The following is a 25139-nucleotide window of genomic DNA, read 5'->3' as shown; positions in this document are numbered from 1 at the left end:
TTAGTAACACTCACCTTTGTCACTAACGTTGGACTAAGCCACTATGAGCCATGTTAGTTACCACATTAATTACATTAACGTGGAAGCTAACGTGGAGGAAAGGGATGATGAGCCAACGTTAGTGACACTCACCTTTGTCACTAACGTTAGAGATGGCAATCAACACCACGTTAGTGGTCACGTTAATGTAATTAACGTGACGCACTAACGTGGAAAAGGGGCGTTTTGGAGCGTTAGCGAAAAAGGTAGCTGTCACTAACGCTCTCAAAGATTTGGCAAGCCTACGTTAAAGGTCACGTTAACTATACTAACGTGAACTCTAACGTAAGGAGAAAGGGGTACTCTCAACGTTATTGGGAAAGGTAAACCCCAGTAACGTTTGCAAAGGGCCAAGTGGCAACGTTAGTGGTCACGTTAGTGCCACTAACGTTGAAGTTAACGTGGACCGTTTTGGGTTAGGAATGTTAGTGAAAAAGGTGATTGTCACTAACGTTCTTTAACACCACTAACGCCCTAAGCTAAGGTCCATTCCTACTGCACACTTACTCTGCAAGTGAAGCTGAGCCCACTAAAGATGATAAATGCTTCAACTCAAGATCCAAAGGCCCATATCCAAGACTTGAAGAGCCATCTAGAAGATCAAAACAGTAGTATAAATAGGAGTAGTTTTGAACTAGAGAGGAGCTTTTGGGATTGAGAGGACTACTCTCTGTATAATTTTACTTTCTCTGCAACTTCTAGTTTTACTTTCAGAATGCATTCTCCATCTTTGTTTTCCATTTCTAGAGCCATGAACAACTAAACCCCTTTCGTTGGGTTAGGGAGCTCTGTTGTAATTTGATGGATCAATAATAGTTTTCATTATTATTCTTCTTTCTTTTCTCTTGATTTTACTAGAAAGCTTTCAATCTTCATCCAATTGTGTAATTGTCTTGGAAAAGAAGCTATTCATACTTGGATCTCTTCGGAACCTTGGAAGAGGAATGAAGGGATCATCCTAGAAATGCTTTCTCATGTTGGACCAAATTGGGGGTTAGGCGGATATGGTGACATATAATTCTCCCAATACTTTGATTTGGAAATACATGTGGTACAATCAGTGACCATACTTTATCTCTTCTCATGAGCAATTAGACCAAGAAATTGGCTATTGATCAAGACTTGAGAGATTGAATTACCAAGGAATTGGAATTCAATCACTTAAGATTGCCAAGGAGATCAATGAATGCATTGATTGAGGAAGAGATGAAAATGAACTTGATCCGGAGAATGCAACATCTCCTAAGCCCAATGAATCCCCCATTTCTAATCTTACCCGTTCTCTTTACTTTCTGCCATTTACTTTCATGCTAAATTCCCCATTCCCCATTTAAGATTCTGCAATTTACTTTCCGTCATTTATATTCAGCTCTTTATTTCCAGCATTTACATTTTCTGCCATTTACTTTCCCGCCATTTAATTTCCTACAATTCTCAAATCAAATTCTGCTTAGCTCAACTAGAACATTCCTCCAATTAAAGTTGCTTGACCAATCAATCCCTGTGGAATTCGACCTCACTCTATTGTAAGTTTTTACTTGACGACAATTCGGTATACTTGCCGAGGGAAATCTGTTGAGAGACAAGTTTTCGTGCATCATCAGTCTCAAGCTTTTCACTTGACACCTTCACGCCACAAGCACATGGTTAGGGATAGCTTGGTTTAGCCGTTTAGGCCAGGATTTTATTCCTTTGGGCCCTCCTATCCATTAATGCTCAAAGCCTTTGATCCTTTTTTTATTACCTTTGCCTTTTGGTTTAAAGGGTTACTGGCTTTTTCCTCTTGCCTTTTGGTTTAAATAGCTATTGGCTTTTTCTGCTTGCTTTTTCTTTTTCTTTCTTCTCTTTTTTCTTTTATTTTCGCCATATTTTTTTTTGCATGCCTTGTTATTCACTACTTTTTCTTGCTTCAAAAATCAATTCTTTGATTTTTCAGATTATCAAATAACTTTTCTCCTTTTTCATCATTCTTTTAAGAGCCAACAATTTTAACATTCATAAATAACAAATTCAGAAGACATATGCATTGTTCAAGCATTCATTCAGAAAATAAAAAGTATTGTCTCCACATCAAAATAATTAAACTAATTTCAAAGATGAATTTGAAATCATGTACTTCTTGTTCTTTTGTGATTAAAAGATTTTTCATTTAAGAAAGGTGATGGATTCATAGGACATTCATAGCTTTAAGGCATAGACACTTAAACCCTAATGATCACGTAATAAAGACACAAACATGAATAAAACATAAAGCATAGAGAACGAAAACAGAAAAATAAATAGACAAGGAGATTCAGGAACGGGTCCACCTTAGTGAGGGTGGCGTCTTCCTCCTCTTGAAGAACCAATGGTGCTGTTGAGCTCCTCTATGTCTCTTCCTTGCTTTTGTTGCTCCTCCCTCATAGCTCTTTGATCTTCTCTAATTTCATGGAGGAGGATGGAATGCTCTTGGTACTCCACCCTTAGTTGTCCCATGTTGGAACTTAATTCTCCTAGGGAGGTGTTAATTTGCTCCCAATAGTTTTGTGGAGGGAAATGCATCCCTTGATGCATCTCAGGGATTTCATGATGAGGAATTTCCTCATGCTCTTGTTGAGGTCCATGATTGGGCTTTCTTGTTTGCTCCATCCTCTTCTTAGTGATGGGCTTGTCCTCTTCAATGAGGATGTTTCCCATTGAGCTCCTTCCACAGAATTGTCCTTAAGGACTGGGTCCAACCTTTGATCAAAATTGACCCTTCTAGTGAAAGGGTAAGGATCACCTTTTTCTTTGCCACAACTTCATAGAAGTGGCCTTGATGGACCTTTGAGATGAATATTTCCATCTTCCATGACTTAGAGGTGGAAGCAATTGCCTTCCCTTTCCTCTTTCTTGAGGTTTCTCTGGCCTTAGGTGCCATTAATGGTTATGGAAAAACAAAAAACAATGCTTTTACCACACCAAACTTAAAATGTTTTCTCGTCCTCGAGCAAAAGAAAAAGGAAAATAGTAGAAGAAGAAGAAAATGGAGGAGATAGAGGGGAAGTGTGTATTCAGCCAAGAGGGAGAATAAGTGTTTGTAATGTGTTAAAATGAAGTAGTGTTAAGGGGTTTATATAGGGGTGGGGGGAAGGTTAGGTTTTGTGTATTAGAGTTGGGTTTGGGAGGGAAATGGATTTTGAATTTAGAGGTAGGTGGGGTTTTTGGGGAAGAGTGGATGAATGTGAGTGGTGAAGGGTATTTAGGGAAGAGATATGGAAGTGATTGGTGAAGGGTATTTGGGGAAGAGTGTTATGAAAGGGTGTAAAGAGGAGAGAAGAAGAGGTGGGGTAGGTGGGGATCCTGTGGGGTCCACATATCCTGAGGGGTCAAGGACTTAACATCCCTGCTCCATTTAGGTGTGCAAAATGCCCTTAGAGTGCATTTCTGGCATTAAACGCCAGGTTGCTGCTTGTTTCTGGCGTTTAACGCCAGCTTTTCTCCCATTCTTGGCATTAAACGCCAATTAGATGCTCTGTTCTGGCGTTAAACGCCATTCTGGTGCCTGTTTCTGGCGTTAAATGCCAAGAATGGTGCCAGACTGGGTGTTTAACGCCCATTCTGCTACTCTTACTGGCGTTTAAACGCCAGTATGCTCTTCCTCCAGGGTAAGCTATTTTTTATTATGTTTTTCATTCTGTTTTTGATTTTTCAGTTATTTTTGTGACTTCACATGATCATCAACCTAAAGAAAACATAAAATAGCAATGGAAAATAAATAGATATAATTAAATAACATTGGGTTGCCTCCCAACAAGCGCTTCTTTAATGTCAATAGCTTGACAGTGAGCTCTCATGGAGCCTCACAGATAATCAGAGCAGGGTTGGGGCCTCTCAACACCAAACTTAGAGTTTGGTTGTGGCCTCCCAACACCAAACTTAGAGTTTGAATGTGGGGGTTTTGTTTGACTCTGTATTGAGAGAAGCTTTTCATGCTTCCTCTCGATGGTTACAGAAGGAGAACCTTGAGTTTGATATACAAGGTAGTCCTCATTCAACTGAAAAACCAACTCTCCTCTATCAACATCAATCACAGCTTTTGCTGTGGCTAGGAAAGGTCTGCCAAGGATGATAGATTCATCCTCATCCTTCCCAGTGCCTATGATTATGAAATTAGCAGGGATGTAAAGGCCTTCAACCTTTACTAGCACGTCCTCTACTAGTCCATAAGCCTGTTTCATTGATTTGTCTGCCATCTCTAGTGAGATTCTTACAGCTTGTACCTCAAAGATTTCCAGTTTCTCTATTACAGAGAGTGGCATGAGGTTTATCCCTGACCCCAGGTCACACAGAGCCTTCTCAAAGGTTATGGTGCCTATGGTACAAGGTATGAAGAATTTTTCGGGATCCGGTTTCTTCTGAGGTAATGTCTGCCTCATTAATGCATTTAGTTCATTGGTGAGTAAGGGGGGTTTATCCTCCCAAGTCTTAGAACCAAATAACTTGGTATTCAGCTTCATGATTGCTCCTAGATATTTAGCAACACTCTCTTCAGTGATGTCTTCATCCTCTTCAAAGGAAGAATATTCATCAGAGCTCATGAATGGCAGAAGGAAGTTCAATGGAATCTCTATGGTCTCTTTATGAGCTTCAGATTCCTTTGGTTCCTCAAAGGGAAACTCCTTTCTATCCAGAGGACGTCCCAAGAGGCTTTTCTTACTGAGACTCACGTCCTCCTCACTCTCTCCAGGTTCGGCCATGTTGGTCATGGTTATGGCCTTGCACTCTCTCTTGCGATTTTCTTCTGCATTGCTTGGGAGAGTACTGGGAGGAGTTTCAGTAATCTTCTTACTCAGATGACCCACCTGTTCCTCCAAATTTCTAATGGAGGACTTTGTTTCATTCATGAAACTTAGTGTGGTCTTGGATAGATCAGAGACTATGGTTGCCAGGCCAGAATGGCTTTGTTCAGAATTCTCTGTCTGTTGCTGAGAAGATGATGGAAAAGGCTTGCTATTGCTAAACCTATTTCTTCCACCATTATTATTGAAGCCTTATTGAGGCTTCTGTTGATCCTTCTATGAGAGATTAGGATGATTTCTCCATGAAGGATTATAGGTGTTTCCATAGGGTTCTCCCATGTAATTCACCTCTGCCATTGCAGGGTTCTCAGGATCATAAGCTTCTTCTTCAGAAGATGCTTCTTTAGTACTGTTGGATGCAGCTTGCAATCCATTCAGACTCTGAAAAATCATATTGACTTGCTGAGTCAATATTTTGTTCTGAGCCAATATGGCATTCAGAGTATCAATTTTAAGAACTCCATTTTTCTGAGGCGTCCCATTGTTCACAGGACTCCTGTCAAAGGTGTACATGATCTGGTTATTTGCAACCATTTCAATGAGTTCCTGAGCTTCTGTAGGGGTTTTCAGATGAAGAGATCCTCCTGCAGAATGGTCCAATGACATTTTTGACAACTCAGACAGACCATCATAGAATATACATATGATGCTACATTTTGGAAACATGTCAGTAGGACACTTTTTGATCAATTGCTTATATCTTTCCCAAGCTTCATAGAGGGACTCTCCTTCCTTCTGTCTGAAGGTTTGGATTTCCACTCTAAGCTTGCTCATATTTTAAGGTGGAAAGAATTTGGCCAGGAAAGCACTGACCAGCTTTTTCCAAGAGTTCAGGCATTCCTTAGGTTGTGAATCTAACCATGTTCTAGCTCTGTCTCTTACAGCAAAAGGGAAAAGCATAAGCCTGTAGACCTCGGGATCAACTCCATTGGTCTTGACAGTGTCACAGATTTGCAAGAATTCAGCTAAGAACTGATGAGGATCTTCCAATGGGAGTCCATGAAACTTGCAATTCTGTTGCATTAAAGAAGCTAATTGAGGCTTAAGCTCAAAGTTGTTTGTTCCAATGGCAGGAATTGAGATGCAATGAAGTCACCAAGCATCTTCCTTGCATTCTTGGCATTGTTGTTATTTTTGGCCATGTCTCCTTCTTTTTCGAAAAATTCTGTCAGGTCCTCTCCAGAGGGTTGTGCTTTAGCTTCTCTTAGTTTCCTCTTAAGAGTCGTTTCAGGTTTAGGATCAGCTTCAATAAGAATGTCTTTATCCCTGTTCCTGCTCATATGAAAAAGAAGAGAATAGAAAAGAAGAGGAATCATCTATGTCACAGTATAGAGATTCCTTTATGTGAGTAGAAGAAGAGAAGAATAGAAGAAGGAGATGAGAGGGGGAAGAATTCGAAAATAAAATAAAAATATTTTTGTTTTTATTTTAAATATTAGTTATAATTCAAAAATTAAAAAAATTAAATTAAATTAAAATTAAAACAATTAGTTAATTAAAATGAATTTTGAAAAAGTGTGAGTGATTTTCGAAAATCAGAGAGAGGAAAGTAGTTAGATAGTTTTGAAAAAGATAAGAATTTTAAAATCAAACAAAAAGTCAAGTGGTTAATTGAAAAAGATTTTGAAAATCAATTTTGAAAAGATAAAAAGTTAGAAAAGATTTTGAAATTGAGTTTTGAAAAAGATACGATTGAAATTTATTTTTAAAAAGATTTGAAAAAGAAATTTAAAAAGATTGAATTTTGAAATTAAAGTTGATTACTGACTAACAAGAAACTAAAAGATATGATTTTAAAATTTAAAGATTGAAACTTTTCTTAATAGGCAAGTAACAACTTAAAATTTTTAAATCAAAATATTAATTGTTAGCAGATAATTCGAAAAATATGAAACAAAATAAGAGCAAGATTTTGAAAATCATTTTTAAAATTTTCGAAAATCATAAAAGAAAAATGAAAATATTTGAAAAGATAGAATTTTTAAATTGAAAATTTGACTTGACTTATAAGAAACAACTAGATTTTTAAAAATTTTTGACTAAGTTAATCAAAATTTTTGAATTTTATGAGAAAAATAAGGGAAATATATTTTTTTGATTTTTAAATTTTTAATGAAGAGAGAGAAAAACACTAAAATGACGCAAAATATGAAAATTCAAGATCAAAACTAATAATGCATGCAAGAACACTTTGAATATCAAGATGAATACCAAGAACACTTTGAATGTCAAGATGAACACCAAGAACTTATTTTTGAAAATTTTTAAGAAAAGAAAGACATGCAAGACACCAAACTTAAAAATTTTCAAAATTTAGACACTAACAAATTGAAAATGCAAATGAAAAATAAGAAAAGACACAACATGAAAATGCAAAGATCAAACAAGAAGATCATCAAGAACAACTTGAAGATCATGAAGAACACTTTGCATGAATTTTCGAAAATAAGAAAATTGCAATTGACACCAAACTTAAAATTTGACACTAGACTCAAACAGGAAACATCAAATTATTTTTAGTTTTATGATTTTATTAATTTTTTTGGATTTTTCGAAAATAATTTGGAAAAAGAAAAATAAGGATTGAAGAACATAAAATAATTTATTTTTTTTTTGAAAATTTTTCGAAAATAAAAGCTTTAAAATTAAAATAAAATTACCTAATCTGAGCAACAAGATTAACCGTCAGTTGTCTAAACTCGAACAATCCTCGGCAACGGCGCCAAAAACTTGGTGCACGAAATTATGATCTCTGGTAACGGCGCCACAAACCTAATACGCACATTCATAATCTCAATTCTTTTTCACAACTCCGCACAACTAACCAGCAAGTGCACTGGGTCATCCAAGTAATAAACCTTACGTGAGTAAGGGTCGATCCCACAGAGATTGTCGGCTTGAAGCAAGCTATGGTCATCTTGTAAATCTCAGTCAGACAGATTCAAATGGTTTTGAGGTTTTGATAATTAAAATATAAATAAAATAAGAAAGAAATACTTATGTAATTCATTGGTGAGAATTTCAGATAAGCGTATGGAGATGCTTTGCTCCTTCTGAATCTCTGCTTTCCTACTATCTTCATTCAATCATTCATACTCCTTTCCATGGCAAGCTGTATGTTGGGCATCACCGTTGTCAATGGCTACTTCCCGTCCTCTCAGTGAAAATAGTCTAAATGCGCTGTCACCGCATGGCTAATCATCTGTTGGTTCTCGATCATGTTGGAATAGGATCCATTGATCCTTTTACGTCTGTCACTACGCCCAACACTTGCGAGTTTAAGGCTCGTCACAGTCATCCCTTCCCAGATCCTACTCGGAATACCACAGACAAGGTTTAGACTTTCCGGATCTTAGGAATGGCCGCCAATAATTCTAGCCTATACCACGAAGGTTTTAATCTTAGATTAGAAACCCAAGAGATACACATTCAAACTTGTTTGCATGTAGAACAGAAGGGGTTGTCAGGCACGCGTTCATAAGTGAGAATGGTGATGAGCGTCACATAATCATCACATTCATCATGTTCTTGTGTGCGAATGAATATCTTAGAGAAGAAATAGGCTTGAGTTGAATAGATAAACAATAGTACTTTGCATTGATTCATGAAGAACAGCAGAGCTCTACACCTTAATCTATGGGGTGTAGAAACTCCACCGTTGAAAATTACATAAGTGAAAATGGTCCAGGCATGGCCGAATGGCCAGCCTCTAAGGTCTAGGGACTAAATGTCCAAAGATGGTCAAAAAGACGACAATACAATAGTAAAAAGTCCTATTTATACTAAACTAGTTACTAGGGTTTACAGAGATGAGTAAATGATGCAGAAATCCACTTCCGGGCCCACTAGATGTGTGCTTGGGCTGATCATTGAGCTTTCATGTGTAGAGACTCTTTTTGGAGTTAAACGCCAGGCTGTAGCCTGTTTCTGGCGTTTACTCTGATTTGCAACCTGTTTCTGGAGTTTAACTCCAGAATAGGGCAGGAAGTTGGCGTTTGAACGCCGGTTTGCATCATCAAAACTCAGGCAAAGTATGGACTATTATATATTGCTGGAAAGCCCCGGATGTCTGCTTTCCAACGCAATTAAGAGCGCGCCAATTGGATTTCTGTGGCTCCAGAAAATCTATTTCAAGTGCAAGGAGGTCAGAATCCAACAGCATCTGCAGTCCTTCTTCAGCCTCTGAATCAGATTTTTGCTCAAGTCCCTCAATTTCAGCCAAAAATTACCTGAAATCATAGAAAAACACACAAACTCATAGTGAAGTCCAGAAATATGATTTTTATTTAAAAACTAATAAAAATATACTAAAAACTAACTAAATCATACTAAAAACTATGTAAAAACAATGCCAAAAAGCATATAAATTATCCGCTCATCAGTTACCTCAAGGTGGATGTGAATATCTCAGGCTCCTCCCTGCTTGGGGCAACATGACTCAGAGGCTTCTTGAGGTGGGTGTATCGGCGGTGGTTGCGCCGCTCATACCTATCCAGCTTCCGGTGAAGATCTTCTATCCTTTGATTTGTGGATCTCAGTGGTGGTGATGATGAGCTCGAGGGACAAAGAAGTGGCAGGACCATGTCGAGGCTTGGTTTGTTCATGGGAAGATATTGGTATTTTCCGCTTGGGACCACATCGCCCTTAGCCGGAACCATGATCTTCTTATCCTTGACTTCCCAAGAAACACCCGCAGCAGAAACTAAGTCAGATACCAAAGCTGGAAATGGCAGGTTACCTCGGTCGTGGACTTGACTCATTGCTCGCTTGACAAGAAATAGAATGTTCACCGGCTTCTTCGTGAGGATACACCAGACAAGCAAAGCAAGGTCCGCTGTGATGGATGACCTGTGAGTGCTAGGTAACACATAGTGGGAAAGGATCTGTGCCCAGGTTCTAGCTTCCATAGTGAGGGAGCGAGCATTGATACTCTTGGGCCTCATCCGCTGGCTACCATGGATCCAAAATGCTTCAGGCTCAGCGATGACTTGGAGAATTGATTCCCAATTAAATCCGTACTCCACTCACTGACACAAGACTTCTTTGTATCCATCCATGTCAATTGGCACTGGTAAAACATTGAGCACCTGCTGAATAGCCTCTTCTGAAACTGAAACTTGCTTCCGGCGCATATACACCGATCGAAGAGAGGAGAGATGGTAGTTAGTGTAAAATTCTTCCACCCAAGAGAGGTTGATTTCCCTTGGTTTCCTCAAAAGAAACCCCCATCCTCACTTTTCGATACGGGGTAGGATATAAGGAGCAACCTTATCCGGCGGAGCGAGTAAGTGCTCAGGATGATAGTTCCTTACCGCTATGGAGGGGAACCAAAGTTCACAAAAGCGGTTAGGGAACCTTGATGAGTCTCTTGCCGGTTTGCCCTTGTTATCCTCATCAATAAGAGCGGGTGTCTTTCTGTTCTTTCATAAAGGTTTGGCTCCTATTGAAGAACGCGCCTTAGAATTTGATCCTTGGGGCACCCTTTTTGCGGCCGGTTTCCTCGAAGCTACCTCCTTGCCCTTTTTGGTGGCCATCCTAAAAGGAAAGGGGAGGAAGGAAAACATTAAACCCAAGAAACAAATTGATGAAAACATGCAAGTGATTTGTCATGCCCATGATGAATATGAATGCAGGGGTTATATCACTTGGCATGTGATGCAAGAGAAGGTAAGGCATGCAAAAGCATGAGAAGAGTAGTCTCAAGCATCCTTAGTAAAAGCAAGTTATGTTCAATTAATATGGGATTGGCAAGTATGAACCTTAAGCACATAAATTAGACTCAATGCATTTAAGAGGAAGCAAGTGAATGAGAAGGGAGCACCAATTTGAAAGTGTATGACAAAAAATGAGCCAAAATGGTAGTTGTGCATTTCGTCGAACACTTGGCGTGCAATAATCAAGCAATGAGAAATTATAAAATACTAAACCAATCTAAAGCCCAAAATAGAACATCAATCACCACATAAACATCACACAATGGTAAAAGAGTGACAAAAGATCTAGTAATGCAAATTAAGTTCAAGTTCAACATCCATGGATAAACAAAGAAAAGAGAGGGAAAATAAGCAAACAAAAACAAGAAATATCATTAACAAGCAAAAGAGAAACTAAGTAAGATGGCAAGAAGCAATTGATTAAAAGAAATAGCATAAAGGAAAGTGGAAGTAAAGGAAAGGAATTAGTTGAACCTTGAAGAGTATGAAAAAGCAAGGTTGAATCTTCTTTTGTGAAGATGAGAGAGGAAATAAGAGAAATGTAGCGCCACCGGAAAAGGTGGTTGTCACCGGTGAGTGGCCGGAGACAATGGTGTGGGTTGTGGAAGAAGAAGAAGAGAAGAGAAATGATGAAGAGAGGGGAAGAGTGAACTAAGAAAGAAAAAGAAGAGAATGTGAGTGAGAAAGGAGTGAAACGGCGCAAAGTATTAAACTGATTCGCGTAGATGGCGCGCGCGCGCAAGATGCGCTGACGCGTCGTGAAGGTGCTAACTGAGGGCGCATGCGCGGCAGTGGCGCGCGCGCGAGAGGAGTTGTGCCCCAGGCACAAAAGTGGCATAAACCTGGCTCAAGTCTCTGGTTTTTGTACCAGGGTGACCCAGGGAGGCATGCGCGCGGACGCGCACCATGCGCGGGCGCGTGCTTGTGGTATTCGAGAGCTGGCGCGGGCGCGCACTACGCGCGGACGCGTCAGCTTCGGCACAAAGTTGGCCCAATTGTGGCACAACTCTCTGGAAAATGTACCAGAGACTCCACAAAGCCCCATCGGCGTGCGCGCGCACTGTGCGCTTGCGCGTCGATGATCAACTGGCAATGTTGCACGCAGGCGGCATGTACGCGAACGCGTGGGTGCCTGGCGCGAGTTGGGCACAAAGTTGGCCCAACTCTCGGGTTTTTGGCCTGAAAATGGGAATTCGCAGCCGGCGCGTGCGCGCACTGTGCGCTTGCGCGTCGGTGCTCTTTTTTGAAAGAAAAAAATTGTGTTTTCTTTACCTCTTTCACAACCTATCTAAATGAACATTCTATCTATCTAAGAGAATCAACAAAGCTAGCATCTCTAAGCACTCAATCAATCATCAAAAGATCATAAAATTCAAGGAATTAAAGATACTACAAGATGGTATAAACAAGGAAGATCTTACCACGGTGGGGTGCCTCCCACCAAGCACTTTTCTTTTACGTCCTTAAGTTGGACGGTCCTCTTGTCAAGCTTCATCTCTACTTGGTGCATCCTCCAATATGTACACCTCTAGCTCCCTTGGAGGTTTGCAACCATGATATTTCTTCACTCTATACCCATTCACCTTGAAAGTCGCTTCACCTTTGGGATCAAACAATTCCACCACTCCGTAGGGCTTCATTTCTTTCACCTTAAAAGGTCCTTCCCACCTAGAACGGAGCTTGCCAGGCATAAATCGGAGCCTTGAGTTGTAGAGGAGGACTTCATCTCCTTCTTTAAAATCCTTCTTCCGAATGTGATGGTCATGGAATGCCTTAGTCTTCTCCTTGTAAATTTGGGCATTTTCATATGATTCGTTCCTCAAACACTCAAGCTCTTCTAATTGTAACTTCCTAGCTTCACCCGCCTTGGCCAAATCCATGTTGCACTGCTTTACCGCCCAGTATGCTCGATGCTCAATCTCCACTGGAAGGTGGCATGCCTTACCATAGACGATCCAAAAGGGACTCATCCCTATCGGAGTCTTGTAAGCCGTTCTGTATGCCCATAGTGCATCTCCTAGCCGAAGGCTCCAATCCTTTCTTTGTGGATTGACCACTTTTTCCAAGATTCTCTTGATTTCCCGGTTGGAAACTTCCGCTTGCCCATTTGTTTGCGGATGATAAGCAGTAGCAACCTTATGCGATACTCCATAGCGCTTGAGCAATGCTTCTACCTTCTTGTTACAAAAGTGGGATCCTTGGTCGCTCACGATTGCTCGTGGCGACCCATAACGGCATACAATGTGATTCCTCGTGGCGTCGTCAAGGCAGGTGGGTATGGCCTCCACCCACTTTGACACGTAGTCAACCGCTAACAGAATGTACAGATACCCACCAGAGTTAGGAAACGTTCCCATAAAGTCAATGCCCCACACATCAAATATCTCACAGAATAACATAGGTTGCTGAGGCATTTCATCCCTTTGGGATGTGTTTCCTGACTTTTGACACTGATGACAAGACACACATAGCCGTTTAGCATCCTTGAATAAGGTTGGCCACTAGAATCCGCAATCCAACACCTTTTTGGCGGTCCTTTGTGGGCCAAAGTGGCCACCACAGTCGGACGAATGACAAGCATCCAGAATTGGTTGAAATTTGGATTCCGGGACACACCTTCGGATTACTTGGTCTACACCTCTCTTCCACAAGTGAGGGTCATCCCAAATGTAGTATTTGGAATCACTCCTCAACTTGTCCCTTTGATTTTTCGAAAAGTTGGGAGGGAAGATTCTTGCAACCAAGTAGTTCGCCATTGGGGCAAACCAAGGAAAACTAGCTGACACAGCATGCAAACTTTCCAATGGAAATGAGTCATTGATCGGAAATGGATCAGTTTTTAAATTCTCAATGCGGCTTAAGTGATCCGCAACCAGGTTTTGAGATCCACTCTGGTCCCTAATCTCAATGTCGAATTCTTGCAAAAGCAAGATCCAACGTATGAGTCTAGGCTTTGACTTATTCTTTGTCAATAAATACTTCAAAGCTGCATGATCCGTGTATACCACTATCTTTGAACCTAGCAAATAAGATCTGAATTTATCTAAGGCATGAACAATGGCTAAGAGTTCTTTTTCGGTAGTGGTATAGTTAGATTGTGCGGCATCTAGCGTCTTAGAAGAATAAGCAATAACATAAGGAAGTTTACCCTCACGCTGTGCAAGCGCGGCACCCACAGCATAGTTTGACGCATCGCACATTATCTCAAACGGCAACGTCCAGTTGGGGCCTCGCACAATCGGTGCTATGGTGAGAATTTTCCTCAAGTCTTCAAAAGCTTTTACACATTCACTGTCAAACTCAAAATCCACATCTTTTTGGAGTAGGCGCGGCAGTGGCAAAGCAATCTTACTGAAGTCTTTGATGAAGCGCCTATAAAATCCTGCATGTCCCAAAAACGAGCGGACCTCCCTCATGGATGAGGGGTGAGGCAGAGTAGTAATAACATCGGCCTTAGCCGGGTCCAGAGAAATGCCTTCATGAGATACTACATGTCCTAACACTATACCTTGTCGTACCATAAAGTGACCTTTTTCAAAATTTAAGACAAGGTTGGTGTCAACACATCTAGCTAGGTCCTTGGCCAAGCTCTCCAAACAACAATCAAATGAGACACCATAAACACTGAAATCATCCATAAAAACCTCTAGACAATTCTCCATTAGATCGGAGAAGACACTCATCATGCACCTCTGAAAAGTGGCGAGTGCGTTACATAGTCCAAATGGCATCCTTTTATAGGCAAAGGTGACAAACGGACATGTAAACGTGGTCTTCTCCTGATCTTCAGGAGCAATATGTATCTGAAAATATCCAGTAAATCCATCAAGAAAACAGCAGTGAGATTTACCTGCCAAATGGTCTAGCATCTGATCGATGAAGGGTAAGGGGTAATGGTCCTTCCGTGTGGCGGCATTCAATCTTCTGTAGTCAATACATACTCGCCACACATTTTGCATCCTTTTAGTGACCATTTCTCCGTCTTCCTTCTTGACCGTTGTGATGCCCGACTTCTTGGGAACAACTTGAACCGGGCTCACCCACTCACTGTCGGAAATAGGGTATATGATATCCGCATCCAGTAGTCGGGTGACCTCTTTCTTCACTATGTCGAGGATGGTTGGGTTGAGCCTCCTTTGCGGTTGCCGAACCGGCTTGGCTCCATCTTGGAGAAATATCCTATGCATGCACTTATGCTGGTCAATCCCCACAATATCCGCAAGGCTCCAACCTATCGCTTTCTTGTACTTTCTTAGAACGTCTAGGAGTTTTTTCTCTTCTTCACTTGAGAGTTCGCTAGCAATAATAACCGGAAACCCACAGTTGTCTTCTAAGAACGCATATTTCAGATGAGAGGGAAGGGGTTTCAGTTCACTTGCTACCTTAAGATGAGGTTCCTTTTCATCAAGCTCATGGGACTCATTCTTGGCAACTTCTTTAAGTTCATCCTCTTGGTCATCTATCTCCTCAACAGTGGGGTAGCACGACTTGTCATGATCTTCTTCTTGTACTTCCGCTACCACTTTATCAATTATGTCACATCGGAGCATAGAATGTTCTTTGGGAGGATGTTTCATGGCTTCCTCTAAATTGAACTTGATAGTCTTGTCTCCAACTCCAAAGGAATATATACCAGTGAAGGCATCTAGCTTGAATTTGGAGGTTTTGAGGAAAGGTCTACCAAGTAGGACGGAGGATGAGCTTCTACCTTCCGTTGGGGGTGATGCGGGAAAAACTTGTCTCTCAACAAATCTTCCTTCGGCAGGTGTACCGAAGTTGTCATCAAGTAAAAACTCACAATAGAGTGAGGTCGAATCCCACAGGGATTGATTGATCAAGCAACTTTAACTAGAAGAATGTTCTAGTTCAGCGAGTCCAGAATTTGGGTTGAGAGTTACAGAAAATAAAATGGCGGGAATGTAAATAACAGAAAAGTAAATGCTAGAATTAAAGAACTGGAAGTAAATGACTGAAAATAAATTGCAGAATTATAAATGGGAATGGGGGATTTGCTCATAAAAGTAAATCGCAGAAATTAAAGAGAATGGGTAAGATTAGAGATGGGGAGTTCATTGGGCTTAAGAGATGTTGCAATTCTCCGGATCAAGTCTCTTCTCAGCTTCTAGTTCACTCTCCAAGTCTTGGGCCTTTGGATCTTGAGTTTGAAGCAGTTCCTTTCTTTATTTGGGCTTGGCTTTACTTGTAGAGAGAAAGTGTCACGTTAACCAAGTTAACGTGGAAGTTAACGTGACTCTTGGGGGTTGTGTGGTTGCTTCAACGTTAGTGACAATGTTGAGTGTCACTAACGTTGTCGACAACTCTTCATCCTCTACGTTAGTTCCCACGTTAACCAAGTTAACATGGGAGTTAACGTGGTACTTTGCACTATAGGCCAACGTTAGTGACAATGTTGAGTGCCACTAACGTTGGCTTCTCTTCCCCCCTTTAACATTAGAGGCCACGTTAACCAGGTTAACGTGGCTTCTAACGTGGCCACTTATGAGTGATTGCCAACGTTAGTCACAATGTTGAGTGTCACTAACGTTGGCTCATCTTCTCTTCTTCACGTTAACTTGGTTAACGTGACTCTCTAACTTGGGCATTGATGGCTTTTTGAAAGTGTTATTGGCAATCACTTTTCTCATTATCCTTGCAAGTTACCTCCCCTTTTCTTGCTTCTTTTTTGTCCTTAAATCAAGCAATAAAGTGCATCAAAGCTCTAGTCCAAGTCATGAGTAATGCAACATAATATTTGTCACTAAACTTATGCAAAATCCTCATGAAATTATGTAAATGCACAATGTATGCTTGAATCAAGGCATAAGTGAATATCTACCCAAAAGTAGCTTATTTCCTAAAGAAATGCATGAAACTAACCTAAAAACAGTAAGGAAAAGGTCAGTGAAACTGGCCAAGATGCCCTGGCATCACAACACCAAACTTAAAGCATGCTTGTCCCTAAGCAAGTACTGGAACAAAAAAATGATGAATGGAATATCCAGAGGAATGAGTCATTCTTGTGGAAGTCATATTACTGATTTTATGGTGGTTTCATGCATAGCAACTTAGGTTCATTCCATTACTGGCTTTCAGACCTTTTTTCTGTCCTAAAACACCCACTTTGTTCATATCCCATGAGAATTTTATTCATTGATCCTTTTATTGTTATTACAAGGGTTGTTTGTGTTATTTAGGCTAAGTGCTCTGTAAGGGGGCAACTCTTTAAGATAAGCTTTCAGCCAACCCTCCCGAACCAGTTGGTTCAAGGTGCTAGGAGTTGAGACACCCCTAAGGACTTCCTCCCTCAAGCCTATCCCCCATACATACACACTACAGGCATTTAGTTTATTTATTTTCTTTTCTTGAGACCTTGGTGTCCAGCACCTCTTTGGGTTATTAAGTGTTCTGTAGTGAAGGTTACTCTTGATAGTGGACTTTCAGCTGATAAGCCCGAGTTAGTTAACCCAAGTTACCAAGTGATAAGGCACCCCTAAGAGCTTATTCATCCAAGTAGATCCCTCACACAGGAGCACCACAGACACTTGCCTCAAGCTTAAAACCATTGATGCCTAGCCTTATTGCTTACTCTTTTTCTTTTGTTTTTCACTTCCATTGTTCTTTCCCTTTTCTTTTCTTAGGATCTTGTTATTAACCTAGTCTCACGAGTGTATCCAAAGCAAAGTATTCAGGATAGATAGTTGTCCTCCTAGCCTTGTGGTTGAACCAACTTAGCTAACTTATGACTACCCCAAAGATTCATGAATGCACTTCCACAATATGAACTCCACTCTGGTCTTTTAAAAACATAATCCTTTTCTTCTTCAATTTGATTTAAAAAGGGACAAGCTTACAAGAAAGCGAAGTAATGATGCAGTGACATAAAGACCAGTAATCATGGACCTATTCAGAAGGAAAAACTTAAAAGAAAGAATTTTTTAAAAAGAGTTCAACTGCAAGTAACTACAAATCAAAAGTGCAATTCGGAACTCCAACTTTCAACAATTCTAAGTACAATGGAATCAGGTAACAATACAACCTTCGGGTGATGATCTCTGGTCCCCCTCTCTCTTTGTCATCCTCCTAGTTTTTGTTGCCTCGCTTCTTTGGGTGAAAGTGCACCATTTCCTTATAAGATTCCTACAAGGTCACTGGAAGTTGCTTGTTCCCAAAGCACTTGAGACATAGTTAGCTTATATGTATGCTTGTGCCTCTTGAACTCAGTTTGGTGTGTGAACACCAAACTTAGTTCTTTGCCCAGTACACAACATTGCATATATGCAGAGACCCTCATATCTTGTTATCAACAAAGCAATGATCACCTATAGTCTAACTACACCTAAGTGGTTTCTCTTGGTTGGATGGAGCTAGCAATGTTCTTTTGGGAGTGGGGTGTAATTCTAACCAATGTCCTTTAGTGGAACACCAAACTTAGAATTACACCATCACTCTTGGATTGTTCTGGTGTGGAACACCAAACTTAGCTCCTTTCAATACAGGGGAAACCACTTGTGACTTTTATTGAAATAAAGATGAAATTGAAACTACCTGAGGTTGGGTTGCCTCCCAACAGAGCGTTCTTTTATCGTCGCTAGCTCGACGAGTTCTTAATTATTTGAGATGGTACTTTACTCTGGGGTCTTTCCCCATGTTGCCCAGATAATGCTTGAGTCTTTGTCCATTCACTGTAAAAGTCCTCTTTGAACCTTCATCCGTGATTTCGATATGGCGATATGGTGATACTTTTGTAACCAAGAAAGGTCCGGACCACCTTGACTTGAGTTTCCCTGGGAACAGCCTTAATTTAGAATTGTAAAGGAGTACTTGCTGCCCTTTTTCGAAACTCCTGGGTGCCAAATGCATGTCATGTTTTCTTTTTGCCTTCTCTTTATACATCTTAGTGTTTTCATAGGCTTGTGACCTGAATACCTCCATCTCTTGCAGTTGCAAGATTCTTTTTGCACCAGCAGCAATGCTGTCAAAATTTAGTATCTTGATAGCCCAAAGAGCTTTATGTTCCAGCTCCAGTGGTAAATGACAAGCTTTCCCATAGACTAATTGATATGGAGACATTCCAAGTGGGGTTTTGAATGCTGTTCTGTATGCCCACAACCCACTTGGAAACATAATCTACTGCTACCAGGATGTAATTGTTTGCATATGAGGTTGGGAATGGTCCGATGAAATCAATTCCCACACATCAAACAGTTCAAGTTCCAAGATGAAATTTTGTGGCATGGCGTTTCTTTTGGGCAGGTCTCCAGATCTTTGGCATTCATTGCAGCTTTTTACTAGCTCTTTGGCATCCTTGAAAAGAGTGGGCCAAAAGAATCCGTTTTGTAAAACCTTTGCTGCAGTTCTGTCCCCTCCAAAGTGCCCGCCATAGCATGAACCGTGGCAGTTCCACAGGACTTCTCTCCCTTCCTCTTCCGAGACACATCTTCTAAGAATCCCATCTGAACATTTCTTGAAGAGATATGGCTCGTCCCAGACAAAGTATTTTGCATCATTCATGAGCTTCCTCTTTTGGTGTTTATTGATCCCTGGGGGTAATGCCCCAGTTGCCTTAAAATTTGCAATATCTGCGAACTATGGTGCTTTATGAACTGTCATCAACTGCTCATCAGGGAAGAGCTCGTTAACATTTGTATCATTTTTTCCACCTTGATCATGAGGGATTCTAGATAAGTGATCTGCCACCTTGTTCTCCACTTCCTTCTTGTCTCTGATTTCAATATTGAATTCCTGCAACAGTAAGATCCACCTTATTAGTCTTGGCTTCGATTCTTACTTGGCAAACAAATATTTAAGTGCTGTGTGATCTGTAAAAACGATCACTTTAGCACCAATGAGGTATGATCTAAATTTGTCAAATGCAAAAACTATTGCTAGCAACTCCTTTTCAGTAGTGGTATAATTTCTTTGAGTTTCATTAAGGACTTTGCTAGCATAGTATATCACACGAACTAGGTTATCTTTCCTTTGTCCTAACACTGCCCCAACTGCAAAATCAGATGCATCGCACATCAATTCAAATGGTAGGTTCCAATCAGGTGGGGAAATGATAGGAGCAGAGGATAACCTCATTTTCAAATGTGCAAATGCTAGCATGCAGGTTTCATCAAAGATGAATGGTGTATCAGACACAAGGAGATTGCTTAAGGGCTTGGCTATCTTTGAAAAATCTTTAATAAATCTTCTGTAAAAACCAGCATGCCCTAAAAAACTTCTAATTGCCTTGACATCACTGGGTGGGGGTAGCTTTTCAATAAGTTCCACTTTAGCTCTATCAACCTCAATGCCTTGGTGAGAGACTTTGTGACCAAGGACTATTCCCCCTGTCACCATGAAGTGGCATTTTTCCCAGTTCAAGACCAAATTGGTCTCTTGGCACCTTTTCAATACCAAGGCGAGGTGATGTAGGCAACTAGGAAAAGAATCTCCGAATACCGAGAAATCATCCATAAAAACTTCAATGAATTTTTCTATCATATCTGAAAAGATAGAAAGCATGCAGCGTTGGAAAGTTGCAGGGGCATTACATAACCCAAATGGTATGCGCCTATAGGCAAACACTCCATACGGACAGGTAAATGAGGTTTTCTCTTGGTCTCTTGGATCAACCACTATTTGGTTGTATCCTGAATAACCGTCGAGAAAACAATAATAAGCGTGCCCTGCAAGTCTTTCCAACATCTGATCCATGAATGGAAGGGGAAGATGGTCCTTTCGTGTAGCCTCATTGAGCTTCCTGTAGTCTATGCACATCCGCCATCCTGTGACGGTCCTTGTAGGTATGAGCTCGTTCTTCTCATTGGTAACCACAGTGATCCCTCCCTTCTTTGGTACAACATGTATGGGGCTAACCCAAGGGCTGTCCGAAATTGGGTATATGACTCCTCCTTGCCAAAGCTTCATAATCTCTTTCTATACCACTTCCTTCATGATTGGGTTCAGCCTTCTTTGGGATTGAATGGATGGCTTGGCGTCATCTTCCAACAGTATTTTATGCATGCATATGGCTGAACTGATTCCCTTCAAGTCAGCAAGGGTCCATCCAATGGCATCCTTATGCTCCCGCAGCACCTTGAGTAGCTCGTCCTCTTGATCTTGACTGAGGGATGAATTTATGATCACTGGGTAGTTTTCATTTCTCCTAGATATGCATATTTGAGAGTGGGTGGCAATGCCTTGATTTCAAGTTTGGGTGCTTCTGATTTTTCGTTCCCTTCCTTTGGTGCATCTAGTATATGTGTTTCTGTTGTAGCTACCTCTTCACTTGATTCAGATTCTTCCTCCACCAATCTCTCGTTCTCTTCAGGTTTATCTTCTTCAAAATTCTCCTGCACTTCATCCTCAAGTGCATCTAACCTCATGCATTCCCCCAATTGTTCCGGTGGATAACTTATGGCCTTGAACACATTGAATGTCATCTTTTCATTGTGTAATCTAAGGGTGAGGTCACCCTTTTGAACATCAATGACAGCTCCAGCAGTGGCCAAGAATAGCCTTCCCAAAATGATGGAGGTTTTGGCGTCTTCCTGCATGTCCAGCACCACAAAATCTGCTGGGAATATGGAATCTCCTACTTTTACTAGCAAATCCTCCACTATCCCGTGAGGGAATTTGAACGATCGGTCTGCCAGTTGTAGAGCCATTTTTGTTGGTTTAGCCTCCTCAATTTTCATCTTTCTCATCATAGCTACTGACATCAAATTGATGCTGGCCCCTAACTCACAAAGAGCATTTTCTACTGTGATTTCTCCTATAATGCAAGGGATCTGAAAACTCCCAGGATCCTTCAGTTTCTGAGGTAGTTTATGCTGAATGATAGCACTGCACTCTTCAGTTGGTATCACAGTCTCATTGTTCTTCCAGCTTCTCTTCTTAGTCATTAGCTCCATCAAAAACTTGGCATAAAGTGGCATTTGTTCTATGGCTTCAGCAAATGGTATGTTGATTTGTAGCTTCTTGAAGATTTCCAAAAATCTCAAGAACTGGTTGTCATCTTCCTTTTTCTTCAATAGCTGGGGGTATGGAGCCCTTGAGACGTTGAGTTGGGGTATCTTTTTCTCTTTCTGCAAACATGGCGTGGGGGTTTGCATTCCATCTTGCTCCTCTTCCTCTTCAATTGAGCTTTCTTCTAGTGGTTTTTGGGGATGTTCCTTCAGTTCCTTCCCACTCCTAAGTGTGATAGTTTGACACTCCTCTCTTTTGCTTGAATGGGCATCATAGCAAAAATTGTGGTTCGGAAGCTGCTTAAAAAGATAGCTGATTTGTGTCTCCAGTTTTGTGATGGCAGCATTTTGATTCTACATGTTTGACTGCACTTCCTCTCTGAATGCTTTACTGTCTTGAATGTCTCTGCATATTCCTACAATGAAGGTTTCAATCTTAGAGAGCTTGTCATCAATTGATGAGTGTGGGCCAACAGAGCATCTACATTGTTTAGCTCCATCACTCCTCTTGTGTTCCCTCTTTCGGACGCATAGAAGTAGTCATTTTCTGCTACTCTTTCAATAACATCTATGGCTTCCTCAATGGTCTTCTTCTTGTTCAAAGATCCTCCAGATGAATGGTCTACGGCCTTCTTTGACTCATAAGAGAGCCCTTCATAGAAAATGTGCAGCTGCACCCATTCGTTGAACATGTCAGGTGGACACCTCCTTGTTAAGTCTTTGAACCTCTCCCATGGTTCATACAAAGTCTCACCATCCTGTTGCCTGAAGGTTTAAACCTCAGCTCTTAGCCTATTGATTCGTTGAGGAGGGTAGAATCTTGCTAAGAATTTGTTCACCACATCCTCCCAAGTTGTCAAGCTCTCCCTTGGGAAGGATTCCAGCCACTTGGCTGCCTTGTCTCTGAGTGAGAAGGGAAATAAGAGCAATCTATAGGCGTCAGGATGAACAGCATTAGATTTCACTGTGTCACATATTCTCAGGAAGGTGCTCAAATATTGGTTGGGATCTTCTTGAACTCCTCCTCCAAACGAACAGTTGTTCTGAACAAGGGTGATGAGCTGTGGTTTAAGTTCAAAGTTGTTGGCATGGATTGTTAGCTTTTGGATGCTACTTCCACAATTGCCTGGGTTCGGATTAATGTAAGAGCCCAAAACTCTTCTATCCTCCCCAGCATGATTTGCTCCACCTCCTCTGCCATGGTTGTGAGTCTCTTCTTCATGATGATTTTCCATGTTTTCTTCCATGTTTGGTTCAAAGTATTCCTCAAACTGTTCCTCCTCTTCTTCAGCACCAACTACTCATTTTTCTTTTGCCTCCCTCCTTAGTCTAAGGAAGGTTCTCTCCGGTTCAGAATCAAAGAAAGTTGAAGCCGCACTTCTTCTCCCTGTCATACAACCAGCAAGTACAAGCAGAGAAAATAGGTGCAGACAGTATTTGTGTCAGAATTGATGTTAGTTGTGGGTGATGCAATATATCAAACAGTTAGTGGGTTAGCAAATAGAATTGAAAATAACAAAGAAAAACAAAAGAGTGGATGGAGAAGGGAAGAAGTTTAACTAAAACAAAAAGTAAATCACTCAAACAGAAAATGAAATTCACAAAATAAAATGCTCAATCTAGTGATCTTCCAATCTAATCATTGTTGATGCACAATCAATCCCCGGCAACGGCGCCATAAACTTGATGCGGGAAAAACTTGTCTCTCAACAAATCTTCCTTCGGCAAGTGTACCGAAGTTGTCGTCAAGTAAAAACTCACAATAGAATGAGGTCGAATCCCACAGGAATTGATTGATCAAGCAACTTTAATTAGAAGAATGTTCTAGTTCAGCGAGTCCAGAATTTGGGTTGAGAGTTGCAGAAAATAAAATGGCGGGAATGTAAATAACAGAAAAGTAAATGCTAGAATTAAAGGACTGGAAGTAAATGACTGAAAATAAATTACAGAATTGTAAATGAGAATGGGGGATTTGCTCATAAAAGTAAATCGCAGAAATTAAAGAGAATGGGTAAGATTAGAGATGGGGAGTTCATTGGGCTTAGGAGATGTTGCAATTCTCCGGATCAAGTTAATTTTCATCTCTTCCTCAATCAATGCACTCATTGATATCCTTGGCAATCTTAAGTGATTGAATTGCAATTTCTTGCAATTCAATCTCTCAAATCTTGATCAATAGCCAATTCCTTGGTCAATTGCTCATGAGAAGAGATGAAGTATGGTCACTGATTATACCACATGCATTTCCCAAACCAAGTATTGAGAGGGTTACAGTCACATACCGATCCAAACCCAATTTAGTCCAGCATGAGAAAACATTTCTAGCTTGATCTCTTCATTCCTCTTCCAAGGTTCAAAAGAGATCCAAGTTTGAATCGCTTCTCTTCCAAGATAACAACTCAATTGGATGAAGATCGAAAGCTTTCAAGTAAAATCAAGAGGAAAGATAGAAGAAGAACAATGAAGATTAGTATTGATCCATCAAATTACAACAGAGCTCCCTAACCTAATGAAAGGGGTTTAGTTGTTCATAGCTCTTGAAGATGAAAACAAAGATGGAGAATACATCATAAAACTAGAAATTGCAAAGAAAGTAAAATACAGAGAGTGGTTCTTCAGCCTCCAGAACACCTTTACAATTCAAAGCTACTCCTATATATACTACTCTTCTCAGCTTCTAGTTCACTCTCCAAGTCTTGGGCCTTTGGATCTTGAGTTTGAAGCAGTTCCTTTCTTTATTTGGTCTTGGCTTTACTTGCAAAGAGAAAGTGCGGAGTGGGCAGAGACTTAAGCTCAGGGCGTAAGGAGTGTTAATCATTTAGTGAAAGTCCAAGTTCGGGAACGTTAGTGACACTTAACATTGTCACTAACGTTCCAATGCACCCCTTTTTCTTCACGTTAAAACCCACGTTAACTAGGTTAATGGTGCACAAAATTGTTACTTGGTGCACAAAATTGTTACTCTCTTACAATTTCGCACACATTACTCTCTTACAATTTCGCACACATGACCAGCAAGTGCACTGGGTCGTCCAAGTAATACCTTACGTGAGTAAGGGTCGAATCCCACGGAGATTGTTGGTTTGAAGCAATCTATGGTTATCTTGTAAATCTTAGTCAGGAAGTCAATTATGTTTATCAGTTGAATTATGAATATCCCGCCAGAATTGGGCAGAGAACTGGCGTTGAACGCCAGTTTACGTCGTCTATTCTTGTGTAAAGTATGGACTATTATACATTGCTGGAAAGCCCTGGATGTCTACTTTCCAACGCAATTAGAAGCACGCCATTTCGAGTTCTGTAGCTCCAGAAAATCCACTTTGAGTGCAGGGAGGTCAGAATCCAACAGCATCAGCAGTCCTTTTTCAGCCTGAATCAGATTTTTGCTCAGCTCCTTCAATTTCAGCCAGAAAAATACCTGAAATTACAGAAAAACACACAACTCATAGTAAAGTCAAGAAATATGAATTTTTCCTAAAAACTACTAGAAATAGACTAAAAACTAACTAAAACATACTCTAAACTATATGAAATTATCCCCAAAAAGCGTATAAAATATCCGCTCATCACAACACCAAACTTAAACTGTTGCTTGTCCTCAAGCAACTAGA

The sequence above is a fragment of the Arachis ipaensis genome, chromosome B06 (assembly GCF_000816755.2).
Source record: "Arachis ipaensis cultivar K30076 chromosome B06, Araip1.1, whole genome shotgun sequence".
NCBI lineage: Eukaryota > Viridiplantae > Streptophyta > Magnoliopsida > Fabales > Fabaceae > Arachis > Arachis ipaensis.
Note: the sequence above shows the minus strand (reverse complement) of the source record.